Source organism: Antennarius striatus, chromosome 1, assembly GCF_040054535.1.
Source record: "Antennarius striatus isolate MH-2024 chromosome 1, ASM4005453v1, whole genome shotgun sequence".
In the NCBI taxonomy this organism is placed as follows: Eukaryota; Metazoa; Chordata; class Actinopteri; order Lophiiformes; family Antennariidae; genus Antennarius; species Antennarius striatus.
This window is the reverse complement of record NC_090776.1, coordinates 14,415,090-14,436,600: the sequence shown is the minus strand read 5'-3', so window position 1 is coordinate 14,436,600 and position 21,511 is coordinate 14,415,090. Positions and strand designations below refer to the sequence as shown.

The window sequence follows — 21,511 nt, the reverse complement described above, 5'->3', positions numbered from 1 at the left end:
CGACGTTAGAGTCAGTTCTAGGAGTAAAACAGCGTCATATTTGCCAGTAAATTAGCAGCCTGACATTAAAAACTAGTTAAAAATTGTTTAGGACACACAGCAGCAAATAGCTGCACCTCACCTCCGACTAGACTACCGATCGATCAAAACAATATTTAATTAATAAAAGAAGATGAACGTCGGAGCTTAAATATCTGCTTCGAACTTCTGATTAGGAAATAATCCGCTCTGTTCGCACTGACTGCACTCGTAATGAATTTAACCAGTTTTTAATGTCAGGTTTTTTTAATATGCGGGTTGACTTCTTTCTAAGATGGCAAAGTGATCAAGTGAAGTGATCAAGTGATCAAGCCTTGATGAGGCTCAGAATGGCTTATTGACATAACAATAAGGGCCATTCAAAGGTAGTCAGGAAGTCATGAATGCAATCATGACTGCCTGAGCAGCGCGGCTCTATCTAGTGGACGGATTGCGCAACTACAGCCGCTGCAGTTTATCAAATAAATTTTATTTATTTTTTATTGTGTGCGCCTTATAATCCGGTGCGCCTTATATATGAAATAAATTATGAAACAAACAAATTATTGAGGGTGCGCTTTATAGTCCGGTGCGCCTTATAGTGCGGAAAGTACTGTAGTCGTATACATTTCTAATCATTCCAAAGTTTCTGCATATTTCCCAAAAAACGCATCTTCGATTTGTCCCTCAAAATCATGTCAGAATTATAGCCACATGGACATTATCATTGTCAAGGTCTGGGACATAAAACCGTCAGTAGCCGTAAATAATATACCAGTGCAATAATGCCACGTGGACTGCATGAGAAGCCGTAGTATCTAAGTGCTTGTGTTTCTATCAGCAAGGCTGCAACCTTGATTGATGAGACGATTGAGCCTGCGGAGTTTGCTACAAATCAGCAGCTTTGTTATGACGGCTGGCTGGCTGGTTGGCTTGCCACACTGGGATCTCTGCTGTGTCTCTACTACTCTGTCAGAGGACAGAGTTTTTTTTAGCAGTTTCTGACTCCGTGGTCAAAGGACAGCATAGAAATGACTATGTTCTGACCACTCAATCAGCTTGCTTATTGGTAAGGACTTTCTATAACTTGCACACACAGAGATGCAAACACACAAACCCTCAGCCTGACCACTTTCAAGTCACGCAATTCAAGCACCCAGGCGCAGACCAACACTAGCTCACAGTCTCCTCTCGCTGCCAATAAAAATATGAAGAATGAAGACAGTGAGATGGAGCTTCCCACCATGGCACAGGGGGAGTTTGGGTAATATTCAGACAGCTTTGCCTCAAGCAATGAAATCAAACAGACGCTCCCTACAGAGTTAGATGTCTGTTATTAAGAGCTGTTCTTTTGTTGTCAGGGTTAGACCCTCTCATACCCATGAAAAAACAACAACAATGGTATATGGAAGAAGAAAAGTAAATAAATGAATAAAAACTTAGTTTTTGTGTTGTGTGTGTGATCAAAATACAATGCATGTATAATATAGGTTGTTGCTCTTGAACAAGGTGAAATTAGGTCTGAATACATATTTTCATTGTACTGTGGTTTTTTCAAACAGGTTCTACCAAAGCCAAATAAAGTGAAAGTAGGTAGAAGCCTATTTCAAACAGCAAGAATTACACTGTAATTTTTGTTTATTCACTGCAATTCATAAAGTTCCTGGGTTTTTCATTAGATTGGATGGATAGATCGATGGATGGGAGCATACATAAACATGTGAGTGCACATTTAACACAAACATATAAGTTCAAAAATCAGGAAAACTTGTAAATACACTATTTACTATGTGAATGCACCAATTATTGCACTACAATTTACAGCGAGCTGGAGGCCCACATGATGGGCAAGGCCATCCATCATAACATCATAAGACACATCATCATCTGTTACAACCAGGTTTCACCACAAGTGTAGTGTGACACCCATGAATGTGTAATCGCATTTGTGATTAAGTTGTTTCAGTTTTATATGTTTGTTGTAAGAGGGGAACCCTTTCGATTGAATTTATTTTATTGGAAATGAATTCCTGTGTTCACCACAAGGGAGAGGGTTGATCGTGCAGGTGTTGAGCTCTCGTTTTCAGTTCAGCAAGGAGACGAGCAGATTACATACGTCACCATTACATGTGGTGTGATTTCTTGTGTCAGTAAAGAGTGAAATGTCATGTTTGATGTCAGAAAGTGATGCATATGTAAAGACCTGTGTGTGTTGACCATCAGGAGGTTTATTATTTTTTTTCTTTTAAGCTTCATGTGTCAGTTTAATCCCTTCGATAGGAAAGCGATGCTAGCCTAGTTTGACTAGCTTATTAGCGTGTGTGTTAGGTACGCATCATTATTTGCACTGTGATGGGGGTTTTGTTTTTTCTTAAGGACAGGACACAATGTATTAAATACAAGATTTTTAATTTGTCAATTAAAATCAAGCATAGGTTGAGTAGCAGTACAATAATATCATAGATGATATTGACAGACAAACAAATTCAACAAATACTTATCTAATTATGATGAGAGCTCTGGAGACGATGAACAGTCCTTCGAAGTGTTACAGAATATTCTGGGTACAGGAAAACTTCAGGTACAAACTAGGAAATGGATCACATATCTCTTTATACTCTAATGGCATAATCATAATCATAATCAACATAATCAGTCACGTGAACCCTGCGAGTACACATGTACTGTAGACAAAATTATTTAAAGATACCGACAGTTACGCAAGCATTTCCAAACATGGTAAACAGTAGATTATTTTCATGCGGAATCTTCATGACCTCGAGACATCCTGGTGCCGTCTTCCCAAGCGCTGGATGATTTGACACGCACGCAACAATCCAGATCTTTGGTTCTATGACATGATGTTATTTTATTATATTATTTTATTATATTATTTTACTTTATTAAAAACTTTCCAGCACAGCACATTTCAGTTAGTCTTTGGCTCTACATTTATGTTTGTCTTCAGCAAGGAGGCAAGCGGATTAAACACCTCATTATCTGTGGTATGATTTCTTGTGTCTTGCACAACACACTTAATCTGATAACGGGCCTCAAGTTGGGGTCTGTTACAGTAGCACAAGTTCATCTCCTCCCTATTCATCAGCTAGTTGCTGACCTGGATTGCTCTCAACTTGGACATGTTCGTTCTCTCCCCAGCTATGGTGGTCAGTTTCTCTCGCAATAGCCTGGGCTGAATGGTGTTAAAGGCACCCGAGACGTCAGAAAAGAGCATCCTAACAGCGCAGCCCCCTTTGTCCAAGTAGGAGAGCCCATGGTGGAGCAGGTACAGGATGGTATCATTGACCCTGACCTAAGCCTGGTCAGGGTCCAGTGCACCCCTCACCTGGGGATGCATGAGCTCCAGGACCACTCGCTTCAGAATCTTAATCACGTGGGAAGCAGCCAGTTGGTAATAGTTGAGCTCAGAGGGTTGTCTCTTCTTAATAACAGGAATGATGCAGGAGGTTTACAACAAAGACAGGAGCCTCCAGAGCCACAGACTGAGGTACAATATTTGATGAAGAGGGTCTCCTACTTCAGAAAAACATGCCCGAAGAAGTCTTAAGGAGTGTTAATGTCACCTGGTCAGCAGCAATGGCATTATAGGTGGAGGAAGTAGTGGGGTCTTCTGGTGGATCCAATGAAGTAGGGAGTCCAGTGACTGAACTTTTTGCACAATGTATTGTACTATTAATCAACTTCGACATCATCATAAAAGCTTGTCACATATTTTCAAACTCTCTGAACCAATGTGCCTATTTATTCTTGAGTAAACTGTACCTAATTATGATTGATGTTGTCTGAGTGACAAGAATGATAATAATGTGTGAATTGTGTGAAACAGTTTGAAACCCCGGTTAAGAATATAAACCGATAACTATTGCATGTTTATAATTAAATGTACAATTTTATCAGCTGTTTTAAAGGTTACGCCTTAATATTCATTCATTCATTCATTTTCATGTACCGCCGCTGTATCCGCCGTGGCGGGTCACGGGGAGCTGGAGCCTATCCCAGCTGGCATAGGGCATGAGGCGGTGGACACTCCGGGCACGACGCCAGTGCACCGCGGAGCCACATACAAAGACATACAAACACGCACACATTCACTCCTACGGGCAATTTGGGACAGGCCAATCAACCTGAAGCGCATGGTTTTGGAGGTGGGAGGAAGCCGGAGAACCCGGAGAGAACCCATGTGGACACGGGGAGAGCATACAAACTCTGCACAGAGCGGGACTCGAAGCCGGACCCGCCGTGTTGTGAGGCGACAGTGCTAACCACTGTGCCACCGTGCCGCCCTTACGCCTTAATATGCAATTTCCTCCGGGATTAATAAAGTATCTATCTATCTATCTATCTATCTATCTATCTATCTATCTATCTATCTAATACAATGTTTGAATTGAGCAGATGCGTTGTGTCCAGGACACTTGATAACTTTTTTCTCTATGAAATGGTGTAAGAACTATCCATTGTGTTCATTGTGGTTATAAAGTACATATGTCAAGTTGAAGTACAGTCTGCTGCTTTGATTGATATCTCCATTTAAAAATTTCCGTTTATCATTTAATTTTAGATGCTGTCCCTGCATGCTGACACGTGACTTGTGATTTCTAATTTGTGTTAGCAGGAAGCAACCTTTTTCAGTTTGTGTCATCCAGTTATCCAGATATTGACATAAGCAAGCCCATTAACTTCATCAACATAGCTAATGTTTAATTATATATATATAATTTTAGTTATGTTGGTTTTTGTTTCAAAAGACATTGACTAGACTGGAACATTTACTCATGTGCCGATGCATGGCATATGCCACAGGTATAGTATTTTAGTAGTGACAAACTTAAACATTTTGTTGAGAAGTATCAGCAAAAGCAAGGGCTCATTTATACTGTTTATGTATGACAACATCCTTTTCAAATGCTGTAGCTGTGAAACGTCAAAAGTTTAATTTACAATAAATGTGGAAACAGTGTAGGAGGTTGTGACAATGCACCCACTGAAAGCGGCAAACTTGGAGATAATGATGTGTCCATACATGTTTGTCATCCCTTGGTTGAATTGTTGCTGCATCACGTTATTCCAGCTCTGTGCTACCAAACCAGTAATGAGTATGGTTCCTCTATTTATTCTAAATGTATTAATATTGCATGTGCTTCACCAATGGAGGAAATGACTTCCCCAAGCTCCTCAGAAACTCACATACCAAGTAGAACAGACAAAGAAAATTAATGACAGGTGAATTACAGACAGAGATTCAGCAACAAGGTGAATGCCATCTTAATGCTCCACCACAGAAGGTTAGGACATCAGAGTTGCTGTGTGTGAAAAGCTCTTAGCAAAATCAATCTCTTGTCTTTCAATAAATATATTTACATATTAAACGAGCACCTTCTGTTAAGTAATGAAAATTTTTTTTTTTTACTTGGACATAAGTGGTTAATTTACTATTATGGTTAGACAATACTGATTGAAAGAAACTTGTAGCATCAGAGAACAATAATTATTTGTTTTATTAAGCTAGTCTGTGTGTTATCATTGCCATTCATTGAGATGTGACTAGAGAACTTTTCTTGTGCATGATAGGTTTGTCCTTGAACACTCATGCCTTTGCAATTATCTGTCCTCAAAGTGCGAAATCATTCCATTTGCACAAACATATGGATGAATCATCCATGTGTTTGTGTATGACAGCAAGCAGTGTTGGGCATTTGGCATCAGTCAAGTTGATAATACAAAAAAAGTGACATATCATAAAGGTTACATTGCAAAATGAGCAATGAGAGCATAGTGAAGAGGTCAATGCTGTCAAATGTGCAGCTGAGAAAAATGAAAAACAGGGTTTTTATACCAATTTTGCCTGAAATAAATTGACAATAAGTGTCTCAGATACAGACAGCACCCATTGAATTTTTAACATGTCATTCCCTATTGAACTACTGAGGGCTAATCATCTTTTTTGTATTATCATGACTTATAACCAGCCAATATTAGTGCTATTTATCTTTTTTTTCCCATTCAGCAGTTGTGCCAATGCTACTTTATGTTTTTTTGGGATTAATTCTCCAGTTGAAATCATGTTTTCTCCTTTATTGATGGCTGGGGGTCACCAAATGGCAGATCACAGTCCGTATCCGGACTTCGTGATGGTTCTGTCCGGACCCGTGACCACTCTATGATAAATTCACGAGAATAGATTTTCTTGTAGCATTCTTTCTGACGGTCGCAGCTACAGACAGCGGGTGCTGCTCCTCCAGTTAATACGGTAATAGCGCCACTCAGTTCAGCCAATAAGATTGTTTATTTACCCTGCGCTGTCAGCGGACCTGGAAGTGCCGCTAACACTGTGAGTTTACTGCAATTAGTTGACTCATAAATTGGTGTCTATTCTTCCGTCAGGCAGTTCAAAACCATTGTGCCTCACATGCTCCAAAGACCTAGCATTAATTAGCAGTGAACACGTGCAGTGCCACTATGAAACAAAGCACAGAGCTTTTGTGCAAAGTTATCCCCCTTAAGTCCAAGCTGAGGGCAAAATAACCGAGCAAAATGCAAACAAATGTTCTCTAAAGGCATTGTGGATTTTGGGGCAACATCGAAAATCTTTTAGTGATGGGACCGTTGTGAAGAAGTGCTTAAACGCTGTTATTGAGACAGTATTGAAAATCAGGAATATTAACAGATGATGTCCTGACACAGCTTGATGCAGCTATTCAGAGAGCACCATTAGGCCATTGATGAGTCTACAGATGTCCCTGGCAATGCACAGCTTTTGTGTGTGTCAGGTTCATTCACAAAGACAAGGAGTTCTTTGCTGGGTGAAACACCACTAACACACACAAGACAAGAGGACATATATGCGGCAATAATATTGATGCTGACAAAGAGGGACATGGATCTGAAGTGGTTGGTCTGTCACCACAGATGGGGACATGCTGGGGAAAGAGAGGGGGGCTGTGCCCTGGATGAAAGAGGACAACTCAGATATCATTCCTTACCAATGTCTCATCCATCATACTCTGTCTCATCCATGTACTCTGTGCCACTCTATGCGAAAATGTTGTTAAGTTTCATTGCAGTGTTCATTACTTTATCAACTTAGGACATCCTCATCCCTTCTGAACTGCCTCCTGAGAGGATTGCTGGAAGCTGTTGAGGCAAAGCTGGCTACTGCACAACAACGTGAGGTGGCTGAGTAAAGGCAATGCACTAGAACGGTTCTTGTCTTTTCGAAAAGAAATAGCACCTTTTTAGCAGATCAAGAGTCATAGAATAACACAATTTTCAATATTTTTTCCAAGTTGAATACAGGATGAATATGGCTACCTTTTTGGTTGACATTACATTACGTTTAAGTGAAATCAATTTAAAGCTGCAGGGCCAGAATAATTCAGTTGCTAAACTTCCCTAAAAGGTTTAAAATTTTTGGCCTTAGGCAGCAGGTCCTCCTGCTAATCCAGGATCCTAGTACTGTTCTAGGCTCACCAATGAACAGCTGCAGTCCTGTCCATAAATATTGGGACATCAACACTATTTTCATCTTTTTGGCCCTGTACACCACCACAATGGATTTGAAATGACACAGCAATACGTGCTTCAAGTGCAGACTTCCAGCTTTATTTTGAGGGTATTTGCATCCAAATCAGGTGAACGGTGTAGGAATACAACAGTTTCTCCATGTGCCTCCCACTTTTTAAGCAGTGAGGTGCGGTCAGGGGAGGCAGGTGAGGCACGGCCTCACCTGCCATCATGATAGAAAAAAATGAAAAATGGAATAAATAAATTAAATGGCTATATTTATCCAGTGATTACTTTTACTCAAAATCGCTGAATTTTCACATTTACCGCTGAAATACTGATGTGGCAGGATGATGTGCCCCATCGGTGGTTAATTGGGAGCTGCTGCATAGTCACTGGCGGCCAATGACCTCGTGGTGGCACTCTTTAAAAGGGAGTGTTGGCGGCCTCCCCTCCCTCTTGCTCTGGCCGTCCTCATTACTTCCGGGTCCCATCGTTCCCTTCCTCTTGCGTCACCTGTACAGGTATGTTAGTAGTGGCTGCTAATAATGCTCCGTGAATATTGTTGCGCTGATTTTCCTGGTTGGGCTTGCTCCTAGACACCGTTAGTCTGCGGCTCACGGGATCATGTCGTACAGGACCTTATACGATGCGCTTGTCTTTCTCCTCTCCCTCTCCCTCGTGGTGATCCCTCACGGAGGCCTGACAGGTATGTGTGACTGTGACAAGCTGGTGCGTTTACTCTGCTCTTCCGCTCTTCCTCCAGACCTCACCAAACTTAATTCTTTATTTGTAACAGGGAATGTGAAGACCGGGTGGTTGCTGGGGAGTTGCCGACGGTGGTGGTCCCTGGTGCCCTGGTGGTGGTTTCCTCTTATAGTGTGCTGTGATCCCCCGTATTTGAGTTTTTCACAGAGTGTGTGTAGTGTGTGTCACGAGTGATTGGGGTGCTTTTCTTCCCTGGGAATCCCGTTTGTGTTCCACAACCACTGCACCGTCGACGAGCCTCAGCACCTGAAGATCGTCGCTCCCGTGTGTGTGGTAAATTTTAAAAGCTTTATTATTTTTAATCTTGTTGAAAAATAAAGAGAATTGTCTGAACCTGGAACCACGTGTCCTGCCCATTTTAAATAGAATGAACCTGTGTGCCTTACTCTGTTGGGGTTGATTAAAACTATCTCTTTGGGCAAAATTGCCAAGGTGGCATTGTCGGCAATTATAACTTAAAAGAAAGCTTAAGATTAAGTAAACTCGACCCCAAATCCGCCCCTCGACCTTCCACACTGAGAAGAGACCTGTAGTGAGGTACCAACCAGCCAAGCCTCACCATGGATTGCGCAATGGTTCTGCTATCTGTGCTGGCATGGTATACAGTGAGACCGTAATGCTATCTCTCTATATGTCGCTATTAAAATGTTCAAACACGTTTTCGATATGAACTAAATTCCTATAATTTAGCTAATGTATATAATGTACAGTGTTGTTTTTGTCAACGATTGCATGTGAGTAACATCTTTTTTGAGTTGAGTGGTTCTGAAACCGCTAGGAAAAGGCACGCAACAAGGCACATAGTTCTCCTGCCTCATGGCAGGGGGTGCTGGTTATTCCAGAAATTTGGCGGAGGATTATTCTTCCTCGGCCATAGAAGAAGTGACAGCAAACTACAATCTACAGTCAAGTGCAATCATTCATTTTCTTTCTGCTCGCCTTGCCTTACTATAAAAAAGGAGGATTACATATCTCAACTCAAAATTTTTTCGATGCTTTTGTTCAGAGGAGTGGCGCATGGACTTCATTTATAAGTAAACGTCACATGTAAGCAAACATGTAGGAAACAACATAACTTTTTTTTAATCAAATGTGCTAATTGTGTGTTACAGTTTGTATGTGTAAATAATTCTGCTACGAGACTTTAAAAATGACCTGTTGCTAATTAAATGGTAAATAAGAAAAACTGTAGGTTCATATTTTTGTACATCTAATTATGATGAAATCAGTGCCTCACCAGCCATGAACTTCACCGCCCGTCACTGTTTTTAAGGGATCAAAAGTAATTGGACAATTCGCTGCTCAGCTGTTCCATGGCCAGGTGTGTGTGATTCCCTAATTATCTCATTTACAAGCAGACAAAAGGTCTAGAGTTTATTTGAAGTTTGGGTTTGGAATTGAATTGCTGTCAAATCTCAATATGAGGTCCAAAGAGCTGTCACTATCACTGAAACAAGCCATCATTAGGGTGAAAAAGCAAAACAAACATATCAAAGAGATAGCCAAAACATTAGGTGTGGCCAAATCAACTGTTTGGAATATTCTTAAAAAGAAAGAACGTACCGGTGAGCTCAGTAACAGCAAAAGACCCAGAAGACCATGGAAAATGACTGGTGGACAACAGAAGAATTCTTTCCCTGGTTAAAAGAAACCCCTTCACAACAGTTGGCCATATCAAGAATACTCTCCAGGAGGTAGGCGTCTCTGTGTCAAAGTCGACAATCAAGAGAAGATTTCATCAGGGTGAATACAGAGGCTTAAGCACAAGATGTAAACCACTAGTGAGCTTCAAAAACAAGAAGACCAGATTGGAGTTTGCCAATGACTTTTGGTCCCTTTAAAAGTGCGAGGCACATGTAGAAACTGTTGTAATTCCTACACCGTTCACCTGATTTGGACGCAATGTTACGACCCAGCTAGAGGACTGGATAGATAACATAATACGGGTTTCTAAAAGGGGGAACATAAAACATTTATTCAAAATTCTCGCAAATAAGTACAAAGGTTTAACTAAGGTTCTCAGCCAATAGGCGCATTTCAAAGATCAAAATTTCACTAACAAAAATACTCAAATTAAACAAGCTTTTAACCAAGGGTCGGATACAAATTCAACATATAAGCAAGGTCACAAGTTCGCAATTCGTCATGGGTCAAAGGCGTGCTGCCACAGTCAGACAGGCGCCCTGACTAGCTGGCTTGCAGAGCTTTTTAAAGTGTCCCCGCCAGGTGACGTGGCAGGGCTTGGGCCAGGCAGGAAGACAGCACACCAATCAGGAGATGGTCTGGTGACGAGGTGCAGTCAGGAGTCCCAGAGCCACCACACCTGGCACTGACGGAGGGCGGAGCATCAGGGAGCAGAGCAGGGCAGGGCCAGCAGCTCAAAGGCAGGGCCGCAGAGGGACACACAATCACAAACGGATGAGCTACGGCCGTAACACGCAAATACCCTCAAATTAAAGTTGGGAGTCTGCACTTAAAGCACATATTGTTTATGTCATTTCAAATCCATTGTTGTGGTGTACAGGGCCAAAAAGATGAAAATAGTGTTGATGTCCCAATATTTATGAACCTGTCTATACATGTCTGCATGTCAATAGGACTGAGTCCATTCCAACCAAGATTTAAATGATTGGCGTGCCCCTTTGTCTCATTAAGAAATTTCTGTTTGCATTTTTCCCCTGAAAGAGCCAGATTTTATTTATGCTTTCTGGAGGTGCCAATGTTTTTTTACTTAAAGTGTAGGCCTTCAGTTCTTTAGGCTGGGACGTCTTTAATTTACATGAAAAAAGGATTATTCAGCTCTGTTTGCACTTTATTTTTAATTCTGAGGTTTGTGTGTTCTTCAATCTTACATAAAGGCTTGAAATTTATTTGCCAGCGTGAACTTTTATGTATAGTAAAAGAGCTAGCTGTGCAGTCATTTAAATAATATCCAATATGCATTGAAAATTGATAATAACTAGGGCTGTCAGTTTAACGCATTAATTCGATTAATTAATTATGCTGCAAATTAACGCGCTATAAAAATTAACACAATTAATTGTGAGTGGCAAGTCAATGCGCAAGCATTTTAAATTTGACTCACTGAGTGACCCGTAGGCTGCAGTGGCACGTCACTTCTTACCTGCGACACTAGTCAAAAGCAGGATGACTGACAACAGAGATGGACGCGACACAGGAGAGTGAGGCAAGCCAACTTGGACCTTTGGGCGGAAAGTTTATTTCTAAATAGAACAAAGACGGAACTATCAACAAAAATGCAGCGATTCTGCGCTGCCAATCTGCGCTGTAGATGCGTCCGTCAGTCTGCCGCAGGGCAACTGTGGCTACACATGTAGCTTACCATCACCAAGAATGAACGAGGAGTGGATGAGTAATGGATCCGATGTAAAGCGTCTTTGAGTGTCCAGAAAAGCGCTATATAAATCTAATCCATTATTATTATTATTATTTGTACCTTTTGTAATAGAGAATTTTCATATCACCGAAGCAGCTCCAGCCTAACGTATCATTTAAATGCAAAACATGTGAAAGACACAGAGTTGAACGTTAGCTTACCCTTTTAAAGCAAAAGTCTGGTGGCATCTTGCTAATGATGTTACCTTATTTAGAGGCATGTTATACTATTCATTTTGAATTGCTGTATTGTGTCAGCTTTAGTATTCATTTTGATTGTACTGTTGGCTAAACTCAATCCTTGCATACGGCTTTTACCGTTTATTCTGTTGTTACTTTTGGGATGCATAAATGTCATGCTGGGATGGACACATTTTGTTGCAGCGCATCCCAGGAATGCACTACTTTCTTGAGGTAAAATGAACTCTGTGTACTTATGTCTTCAATTTGAAATTTTTTATTTATTTATTTATTTATTACTAAAGAAGGGTTCGGTGAGTGAGCATATGAAATCAGCAGGGTTCGGCACCTCCAACAAGGTTAAGAACCACTGGCCTGTTGGCATCTTGCTATTGATGCCGCCTTATTTAGAGAAATTTTATACTATTCATTTTGAATTTCTGTATTGAGTCAGCTTTAGTATTCATTTTGATTGAGAGTCTGCTTATGTGCCTATTTGAGATTCAGCCTTATTTTATTTCTGAATTTTATTTAATTTATTTAACTGTAATTGTACTGCATTTTTGAGAAATGCACCTGGCCTAATTGGTTTGCTGATGTGCTTGAAGAAGAAGAAGAAGAAGAAGAAGTATACTTTATTTATCCCCGCAGGGAAATTACACAGTCACTCAATACATGCTGTTGTGTTAGTTCTTTTTAACAATCAATGTATACACAGGCCCCCTGAGCACAGCACACAAAGGGGCCTGCAAGCATGCAGTTAGTACACATCAAACAACACACATCAGGGAGGCAGAGTGACGGGCAGCGGCTTCTGGAACGCGCCCCAATTGAGCAGCTTGTGGGGGGGGGTGCCTTGCTCAAGGGAACCTCGGCAGTGGCTGGGAGGTGAGCTGACGCCTCCCACCGTCAGCTCACACTCCTGGTGGCATCCTGGCGGGAGCGGGATTCGATCCACCGATGGTTGGGGCGATCTGTCTACAAGACATCTGCTCTACCGCTGAGCCACTGCCGCCTTTTTTCTTTTGTATTTCATTTATAAAGCACACTTAACAAAAAAATGTGGATTTCAAATCTTCTCTTCTTGGTGTATTCTATTGATTAGTCATGCACTACAATTATGTAATGTCCTAGAATTCAAATTCTTTATTTGGGGGCCTTTAGCAGGTATGAGATTAAAATGTGATTAATTAGATAATTTTTTTTAATCGCCTGACAGCACTAATAATAACTGAAAATGTGGACATAGGGGCCGGCTACACAAACTGGATTTGGGGTCAGACCTTTTACTAAGACGACATTTTAATAACTGGACCTCTGTGACTTTTAATTGAATACCCCTGGTATAGACTGGTAAACCGGTAGGAGAAGAAGAAGTAGAAGTACACTTTATTAATCCCACAAGGAGAAATTACATTGTCACTCAGGTAGTATATACAATCTGTGTTAGTTTTTTAACAGTATCCAGGCCCCCTGAACACTGCACACAAGGGAGCCTGTAAGCATTCAGTTAATACACACAACAAACTACACACATTGGGAGGCAGAGTGACGGGCAGCAGCTTCTGAACGCCCGCCAAATTGAGCAGCTTGCAGGGGGGATGGCGCCTTGCTCAAGGGCGCCTCGGCAGTGGCCGGGAGGTGAGCTGACACCTCCCACTGTCAGCTCACACTCTGGTGATATCATGGCGGGAGAGGGATGCAATCCACCGATGGCTGGGGCGATCTGTCTGCAAGACATCTGCTCTACCGCTGAGCCACTGCTGCCCCCAATGCCGTGCTATATAACACCATATCCACTGTTGGGTAATACAGGTGGCAGATTTAGTCAACTAGCCATCGGTGGATCGAGTCCCGCTCCCGCCAGGACATCACCGGAGTGTGAGCTGACGGTGGGAGGTGTCAGCTCATCTCCTGGCCACTGCCGAGGCGCCCTTGAGCAAGGCGCCGTCCCCCCTACAAGCTGCTCAATTGGGGCACATCCCAAAAGTCGCTGCCCGTCACTCTGACTCCCCATGTACAGTTTGATGTTGTGTGTGTACTAACTGCATATTTACAGGCCTCCTTGTGTGTTGTGGTTGTGTTTCAGGGGCCTGTACAAACTAACTGTAAAACTAACACAAAAATGTACACCTGAGTGATAACGTAATTTCCCCCTGCTGACTAATAAAGTATACTTTCTAGGGTTGAGCCGGATACTCGTTTGATACGAGTATCCGGTACGGTTAACGCATTTTTGACGAGTACGAGTACGATACGAATAAAACCTGTCAATACTCGTGATCGGACTGAGGGAAAATCATCCGGACTGTTTTCACGCTCTGTGATTGGCCAGTCACACACACTTCCCGCCCCTCCCTACAGACTGCAGCGAAGAACGGAGCTAGTCCCTGTCCCACTCTCCTGCACACGCAGACATTTACTGATCTCTCTATTGGTGGCTTCACCGTAGCTCACGTCTTTCTTCTTAGGTTTTCTTGAGCTTGCCTCTATTTCGGTGTTTGGTTACTTGGTGAACTTTCTTGTTGTTGTTTTGTTGTTGCACATACGCGTGCATTTAACCACCGCCTCCACTCGTCTTTTGTTTGCCTGTTTCTTCTAAACTCTGTTCAAATTAATAATTATATACTTTCTACACTGAGACATAGTGCGCATACACACACACACACACACACACACACACACACACACACACACATACACACACACTGGGGTGCAGGAGCAGACTCGCCGCAATCAACATTGTTTAACTTTATGTGAAAAAAAATGGCAAGAACATTAGGTGCTAAAAATAAATAATTGAAAAAAACCCCAGTTTGATTATAAAAAAAAATTAAACTGCCTAACCACCGTGTCCACTTGTCTTTTTTTTTTTACCTGTTTGTTCTAAACTCTGTTCAAATTAATAATTTCTATACTTTATACATATTTTAACTGAGACATAGCGTGCACACACGCACCCACACACACTCACCGCAATCAACATTGTTTAACTTTATGTGAAAAAAATGGACATTAGGTGCTAAAAATAAATGATTGAAAAAAAAGTTTGATTATAAAAAAATATTAAACTGAAAAAGAAGAAAAAAAATTAAAAGTTTTGTTGAGTATGACAATTCTTGTTCATGCATACTTCGTAGTTGATAATTTCCTATTGCATGCACTTCATTAATGCACTTTGTGTTTACTCGTTCTATATATAGTTCCTTTACTATTGTGATCAAAAGAGTTGAATCTCAATTCTAAGGCTCTTCGGTAAATATTCATTCATGGACTTAAGAATATTCATGTTCTGACTCAGTTCCATAAAAAAACTTGTTCTGTAAATAGTTCTCTTACTTTTGTGATCAAAAACATTGATTTGAATTTCAATTTCGAGGCTGTTCAATAAATAGTTTTAAATATAAACAATAAATATAGCAACTTGTGATCAATCAATATCAATTTGAGACTTAAAATAATGTAGCGATTTAAGCCTCACCCATTTCCGGTCAAACCACACCCACTTCCGGGTTAAGCCCCGCCCATTCCGAGTACAGATACGGATACAGATAATCTAGTTGGTTGAACAGATACAGATACAGATAGTGGTGTACTCACTCATCCCTTATACTTTCTTTCTTTCTTTCTTACTGTGAGAGGTACTGCGGGAGTATGGGGTGAGGGAGCCTCTCCTCAGGGCCATCCAATCCCCCTACACCCAAAGTGAGAGCTGCGTTTGGGTTCGGCAGTAAGTCAGACTTTTTCCACGTGGCTGTTGGCATTTGCCAGGGCTGCACTTTATCACCAATTCTGTTTGTGGTTTCCATGGACAGGATATCATGGCGCAGTCGTGGTGAGGAGGGTTTACAGTTTGGTGGGTTTAGGATTGCATCGCTGCTTTTTGCAGATGATGTGGTTCAGTTTGCATCATCGGCCTGTGACCAGCAGCGCTCACTGGTCTGGTTTGCAACTGAGTGTGAAGCTGTGGGGATGAAGATCAGCACCTCCAATCTGAGGCCATGGCCCTTAGCAGGAAGCTGGTGGATTGTCTTCTCCGAGTTGGGCATGAGGTCCTTCCACAAGTGAAGGAGTATAAGTATTTTGGGGTCTTCTTCACGAGTAAGAGACTGGACAGAGAATTGGGGCAGCAGGAGCAGTATTGGAGTTGCTTTACCGCACTGTTGCCACAAAGAGGGAACTAAGCCAAGAGGCAAAGCTCTCCATCTACTGTTCAATCTTTGGTCCTACCCTCAACTATAGTCATGAGCGATGGGTCATGACCGAAAGAACGAGATTGCATATACAAGCGGTGGATGTTTTGTGGTATGTCCTGTGGTGTCGGTGTTTCTTTTTCTCCTGGTTTTTATCCAGTATTTATTCATCATGTAATGTCTGAGCAGTGGATATGTGCAATTTCCTCCGGGATTAATAAAGTACATATCTATATATTTGCAAGAGGCTCAGAGTAGAGTTGCTGCTCCTTTGTGTCGAAAGGAGTCAGCTGAGGTGGTTTGGATATCTGGTGTGGATGCCTCTGGTGCACCTCCCTAAGGAGGACTACCTGGCACGTCCAGCTGGGTGGAGACCACGGGGCAGACCCAGGACTAGGTGGAGGGATTATATCTCAACACTGGCCTGGGAATGCCTTGGGATCCACCAGTCAGAGCTGGTGGATGTGGCCAGGGAAAGAGAAGTTTGGACTACTTGTTGAAGGTGCTGCCCGGGACCCAACTCCAGTAAAGCGGTGGAAGAGGGATGAATGGATGTTTCTGTTTTTTGCATACAACAATTTATGTGGCATCCAGATTGCTACAAGAATCATCTTACTTTCTGCTTAAGTGTTTGCACGGATGGAAATAAATCTTATCACCTCAGTCATGCTGTTGTATCCCACTGAAGCCCAACACTGGGACTTTCATTTTTCTGCATGACTACAGTTGTCAGAATTAGGCCATACATAGAAGGGATATCGTAACTGATAATACATCCCTGTTATTTCATGCAGCAGCTTGTTGCTGTTGATGTGGATTCCAGTGAAAAGAAAAAAAAAACAGCCGAATGCTTGCCATACTTCAAAAAGAAGTAAAGCTGCAAGAAGCAGTTGGATTAAAGTGAAACAACTGCTTCAACATGGCCACAACTCACAATTAATGTAGAAATGCCTAACACTAAAGAAGTGGACGAAAACCTGAGCATGAATGTGCTATTAAAGCAGCTACATGTAGGGAAAAGTTGGTGAAGTGTCTGAGGTACAGGCATCTGCATTTCTATATATTTTTCAAAACTTCTGTTCTTCTTCTTTTTCGCTTTTCCCTTCAGGGGTTGTCATAGTGAATCAGTTGCCTCCATCTAACCCTGTCTTCTTCATCCTCTTCTCTCACACCAACTACCTTCATGTCCTCTTGCACTACTGTTTTGTCAAAAATTTTAATAAATAGGTTCGTAGGAGGTGGGTACACAGAAAACTCACTCACACAATGTATCAAACCACTTCTCTAGGGCTATAATGAATGTGTGATTTATTACACGCAGAGAATAGAAATGCTAAGAAACAATAAGTACAAGCAAACAAACAAACAATAAGTCAAAAGACCTCTATGATGCTAGACTAAATGTGTCGTTTAGTCCCCGCAACGCATAGCAATGCAAACAAACAATTCTATGATGCTAGAATAAACTTGTAGTTTAATTCCCCACAGAGCACAGAAACAATTCTATGATGCTAGAATAAACTTGTAGTTTAATTCCCCACAGAGCACAGAAACAATTCTATGATGCTAGAATAAACTTGTAGTTTAATTCCCCACAGAGCACAGAAACAATTCTATGATGCTAGAATAAACTGGTAGTTTCATTCCCCACAGAGCACAGAAACAATTCTATGATGCTAGAATAAACTGGTAGTTTCATTCCCCACAGAGCATAGTAATAAACAAACAAATAGTTGGTTGAGCTAAGGCAATATATGGTTGCATTCCAAATATGCTTCGCCTCTTACCTTGACACAGGGAAGGAGAGCCTACAACCCAGGCAGAGTAGCTTCAACCAGGCTGGGCTTCCGTATGTAACCCGCAGCTGACTCTCTCTTTCTTTCTTACTGGAGTATTAAACTCCTCACCTTTTATACCTTTTAAGAAGAAAGGCCTGCATGCGAGAAGGAATGGCCAGTTCCAGCTCTCAGGCAGCCCTCCCTTTGGTGGTACCCCCCGCTGAGGAATAAACATCACCACCCTCGAGAATGCAGTGTAGGAGGCTTTCACGCACTCGTAAACCATCTGTATCAGGAGACCTTACACCTTTGGAATGCAACAAACCTATCACACCAAAACGAAGAAACCTAAGAAATCTTTATTACACCTTGGAATGCAATTTAAAGGCTTTCATGCACCCATAAAACATCTTACACCTTGACTGAAAACAGGTCTCCATCTCCTCTCCATCGGTTCTCCTTTGAGACAGGTACTGGGTCTGCTGCATCTGGTTTAATGGGCTGTGACCTGCTGTGACCTCTTTGTCCAAACAAACTAAGATGTGACTTAGCCCAGCAGTTGCATGGAGAGGTTTTGAAGCAAGTTCTCAGTAATGACATGATAAGAGTCAAATCAGGACACACACAATACAAATTTCCATTACAACTACATCAATAAACCTCCTCTTTGGTTGTCCTCTAGGCCTCCTGCCTGGCAGTTCAAAACTCAGCATCCTTCTACCAATATATTCACTAAATTTCCTCTGGACATGTCCAAACCATCTCTGTCTGGCTTCTCTGACTTTATCTCCAAAACCTCTAACATGTGCCGTCCCTCTGATGTACTCATTCCTGATCTTATCCATCCTGGTCACTCCCAAAGAGAACCTCAGCATCTTCATCTCTGCTACCTCCAGCTCTGAACGCAATGCTGTTATTCTGCTGGAACCATGTGGCACTGATTCTTCATCATTTTTTCTGAAAGATGTAAGCAAACAGAATGAGCACTCCACATTAACACAGGTTCAAAATTTGGCTTTGGCCACAAGTCAAAGAAAACAGCTGTACACTGTAAAGGTTTACTGAACTCTCCCGGCCCCTGGCAGCAGGTCTGTGATAGAAAGAATGAAAGACCAAAGGAAAGAATGAAAGTCAACTGTTAGACAGTGGAAAAAAACAAAACCAAACAAAACTCAGGAGTTATTGTGAGAATGTTAGGTGATTTATGATTGGCATTAACCACACTGAAAACCATAGAGGTCTACAAGGCTTCAGGGATGTCTACAGTACTGGAGAAACACAATTAGAAAAACACAGGCATGCATGCAGCCCTCATCAGTTTCTGCTGTTTTATTGTCGAGAGTGATTCTCTATATCTTGCATGCACCACCCCTCCTCCGAAAAAAACCCATTATGCATAATTTTTAATGTTGTTTGTAATGACTTTAATAACTGCTTTTTGTAATGTCATGTACTGTAGGTCGGGGTATCGACAAGGGTGCAGCTGCAGGAGCAGGAGCAGACTCGGGCTAGGGTGCAGGAGCAGGACGGTGTTCTGCATCTGCCTGACTTCCAACTTCACAGAGTGGACCGCGTCAAGGAGCGGTCGGGGAAAACCAAGGGCGGTGGAATATGTTTCTACATCAACGAAGGTTGGTGTAAGGATATCACAGTGCTTGTGACATTCTATATCAACTGCAAGCCCTTTTATTCTCCGCGGGAGTTCTCCTCTTTGTGTTCGTCAGTGTTTATATTCCACTGCAAGCTAATGTGGATGTCGCACTACACACATTAGCGGAACAAATCACGGACATTGAAAGAAAACACCCGGACTCATTTTTAATCATCCTGGGGGACTTCAACAGAGCGAAACCAAACAACGAGCTCCCTAAATACAGATAGCATGTGACCTGTCCGATGAGGGACAACAACACGCTGTATCACTGCTACACGGTAACTAAGGACGCTTACCTCTCGGTCCACCGTGCAGCTTTGGGACACTGATCACTGCCTCGTCCATCTTATCCCAGCCTACATGCAGAGACTGAGAACATCTTGGCCTGTGGTGAAAACGGTAAAGAAATAGATCAACGAGGCAAAGCAGGAACTGCAGGAATGTTTTGACTGCACCGATTGGAGTGTTTTTGAAGCTGCTACGGACAACCTGGATGATTACACGGACACTGTGACAGCCTACATTAGCTTCTCTGAGGACCTGTGTGTGCCAACCAAGACCTTCACATACAGCAACAACTAGCCATGGTTCACAGTCAAGCTGAGACAACTGCGCTTGGCTAAGGAGGAGTTCTACAGATCTGGGGACAGGGCTCTGTACTGGCAGACCAGGAACACACTGACAAAGGAGATCAGAGTAGCTAAGAGGAGTTACTCTGACAAGCTGAAAGAAAACTTTTCAGCCAACAACCCCTCGTCAGTGTGGAGAGGTCTGCAGGACATCACCGGCTAGAGACGCCCGTCCCCCCCCTGCTGAGGCCAACAAGAACTTAGCTGACGACCTCAACAGATTCTAATGTAGGTTTGAAAAGGACTTCACACCCACCACCCCCATTCCACTACCTGCAGCCCATTTCACACCACCATTCGCACCTCCACTCCCCTCAGTTTGCAGACGACACGACTGTAGTGGGTCTCATCAACAACAACGATGAGACAGCCTACAGGAATGAGGTGGGCATCCTGGTTATGTGGTGCAAGGACAACAATCTCCATCTGAATGTGGTGAAGACGAAGGAGATTGTTGTGGACTTCAGGAGAGCACACACCCAGCATGCTCCACTAACCATCAACGGTGCTGCAGTGGAAAGGGTCAGCAGCACCAAGTTCCTGAGTGTGCACATCTCCAAGGACCTGTCATGGGACCGCAACACCGCATTGCTGGCCAAAAAAGCCCAACAACGCCTCTACTTCCTCCGCAAACTGAAGAGAGCAAGAGCCCCACCCCCAATCATGCTGACTTTCTACAGAGGCACCATCGAAAGCATCTTAACCAGCTGCATCACAGGGTGGCACGGCGCCTGCACCGTTGCCTGCCGCAAGACCCTGTAGCGCATCCTGAGAGCAGCTGAAAAGATCACTGGTGTATCTCTCCCTTCCCTTACAGAAATTTATAACACCCGCCTCACCCGCAAAGCCATCAGCATTGCAGGTGATCCCACCCACCCCTCTCACAGCCTTTTCAGCCTACTGCCATCAGGTAGGAGACTGCAGAGTCTGCGGGCCAGAACCAGCTGGCTCAAGGAGAGTTTATTTTACCAGGTGGTCAGGAAGCTCAACTCCCTCCCTACTCTGCCCCCATGCCATAGCCTTGAACTCTACCCTCACACTGCCCTGCCCTCCCCCCAGCACCTGACTACCTATCTCTCCCTCCCCCCGTCAACTCAGGGACTGTGCACATGTCACTTCCCCAATGACATTAGAGTGTATAGAGATGTTAACTATCCCTTGTGTTTCGTTTTATACTTCGTGCTGTACTGTCTGATGTACTGTCTGTGTTGTACTGCTTGTTGCACTGCCTGTGTTGTCCTGCCTGTGTTGTACTGCATGTGTTGTACTGCTTGTTGCACTGCCTGTGTTGTACTGCCTGTGTTGTCCTGCCTGTGTTGTACTGCCTATGTTGTCCTGCCTGTGTGTCCTGCCTGTGTTGTACTGCCTGTG

General features: G+C 42.7%; 1 pseudogene; it reads left to right on the top strand.

Moving 5' to 3' along the window:
• Positions 1-20,902, top strand: part of LOC137592625 (uncharacterized) — a 64,989-nt pseudogene extending 44,087 nt beyond the window's left edge.
• Positions 20,903-21,511: the final 609 nt, after the last annotated feature.